Source organism: Numida meleagris, chromosome 1 (assembly GCF_002078875.1).
Source record: "Numida meleagris isolate 19003 breed g44 Domestic line chromosome 1, NumMel1.0, whole genome shotgun sequence".
Taxonomy (NCBI): domain Eukaryota; kingdom Metazoa; phylum Chordata; class Aves; order Galliformes; family Numididae; genus Numida; species Numida meleagris.
Genome location: NC_034409.1, coordinates 118,733,896 through 118,736,440, shown reverse-complemented (window position 1 = coordinate 118,736,440; position 2,545 = coordinate 118,733,896).

Sequence of the window (2,545 nt, the reverse complement as noted above, 5' to 3'; positions counted from 1 at the left end):
ACTAAGTATCAATGTCCAGTGAATGTCCTTAGTATATACTGTATTTAACAATGCTGTTGACTTGCTATTTTCCTTTTTGGGTACACTAAGACTTACTGGTTTCAAATTAGACTTTGAACCACAGCTCACACTACCTCTAGACCTGACTGTTCAGTCTCATTTCCAGTCTGCCTCATTGCCCATACAGCAAGAGCTTGTTTATGATGAACTTAGGAGGAAGAGAGACCTTAGTGAAGACCAGGCAGCCAGTAATCTCCCCTCATCCATCAGGCTGGTCATTTCATTGCATTATTTGTCCAATCGTAGTGTAACAGTGGTGATTGATTAATACTGATTATTTTCTTGTCCTTTGTGTGCCTGGAAATTTTTTCCAGGATTAGCTGCTCCATTACCTTTCCCCGGGACTGATGTGTGGCTGATTGGCCTTTGGTTCCTTGGGTCCATTTTCTTGCCCTTCTTGAAGACAGGAGTGATATTTGCTTTCCTGCAGTCATTGGGCACTTCTGCTGGTTGTCATGATTGATCAACATTATCAAGAGTGATCTTGCAGTGACATCCATGAGCTTTCTTAGCACTCAAAGATGCATCCCATCAGGGTCTGTGAACTTACGAATGTCCAATTTGCTTAAATGTTCCCTGAGCTGATCCTCTTCCTCCAAGAAGATGTCTTCTTGCCCTAGTCTTTCCCCCGTTTGTGGGACTGGGGATTACTAAAGGCTGAGGCAAAGGAGGTGTTCAGTGCTTTCATCCTTTCCCTTCCCCTTGTAACGAGGTCCTCTCTCTCATTTAGCAGTCAACTTGCGTTTTCCCTAGTCTTCCTTTTGTCACGTGTGTTTCTAGGAGCTCTTCTTGTTGTCTTTGACATTTGTGTCCAGATTCAATTCAATTTAGGAATTTAACTTTACAGACAGGTCTTCCTGTTCTAAATGTATTTCCTATTAATGATGTAGAAATCAGTATTTCAGTGACATACTTTTACCTGTGTTCTTGGAAACTTATTCTGACTTTAAATATTATATCATAATACCTAGCTTACTTTAGAGATTGTCAGAAGCCTTTGGGCTTCTCACTACAAGAAAGACATTGAGGCCCTGAAGCATGGTCAGAGAAGGGCAGTGAAGGTGGTGAAGGGTCTGGAGCACAAGTCTTATTATGGGGAGTGGCTGGGGGAACTGAGATTGTTTAGTCTGGAGATGAGGATGCTCAGGGGAGACCTTATCACTCTCTACAGCTCCTGAAAGGAGGTTGTGGTGAGGTGGGGGGTAGGCCTCTTCTCCCAGATAACAGCGATAGGATGAGCGGGGGTTCAGGTTGGACATCAGGAAAAATTTCTTCTCCAGAAGAGTGGTGAGGTATTGGAACAGGCTGCCCAAGAAAGTGGTGGAGTCACCATCTTTGGAGTTGTTCAAGAAACATGTTGTTGTGGCATTAATTAGTGCCACATGATTAGCGGGTGTGGTGGTGATGGGTTAATGGTTGGACTAGCCTATTGTAGAGGTATTTTCCAACCTTAATGATTCCATGGAATGTTAGATAAAATAAAACATATGACAGAAGAACAACCTGTAAGTGCCAACCATGTTAATATAGCAGGAGTAGGCTCCTCTGAGAATTCTTTTTACTGTGATGTTTAGCATTGCTATTTACATTTTGTGCATAAATTGCTCTTAAATATCCTCTGTAAATATAGTCATTATTTTCTAATCCTGCCCCATTTCAGGGAGGGAATTTTGCCTTTAATGGAACTTGCTTGGTTTCTTCAGATATCAGTTGGGTTCTTGAGAAATAATGCTGTTTTCACCTCTGCTTTTGTTATCAGGCAATGTATGATTCCATACAGAAACTGGATAAAAAACTTGACCTGCTTCATCGAAAGGTCTCAGAAATGCAGCATACTTGTGCTAGGCCACTGTTGCTCAAACCTGTGAGTATTAAAGAACTGAGAAATTCATTTTTGTCTTTAATTCTCTCATTTCTTCTGATGCTTATTTAAAAAAAAAAATTAGTTGCGAACTAGTAGGTGTTGATGTCATTTCAATGAATTTGGTTTAAATTTCTTATGCCATTTATAATCTTCTGTGTTGTTACTGACCCCTGGTCACAGAACTTCTAGTGTCCCCCTTCAAATTCAGGATACCACAACAGGTGCTTTAAAATTCTTTTTTTATTATAAAGAACAGGAAGGAATTCTTCAGATTGTCTTATGCTTGGCTATATTGATGTTACTGCTTTACCAAATACAGTGTACTGTCTTGTTGGTTTCTGGAATTAGAGGAGAGTTTATGCATCAAGAATCCACACAGGCTGGTTCTATTAGCTCATTGATTTTTATGTCTCAACAGTATATTGTCATCTCCTTTGCAGTACACAATTGTATTTTTCTAATAAAATGCCTTTATGCCAAATTTTTAAGAAGACACAATACTGAGTGCATTATCCGTTTTGTTCTTGTGTGGTTAATCCTCTGTTAACTAAAGGGACAGAATATTAGTACTTATGACTAAGTACACATGCTCTTTAAAGGGAAAACCAGGTAATTTTTGAA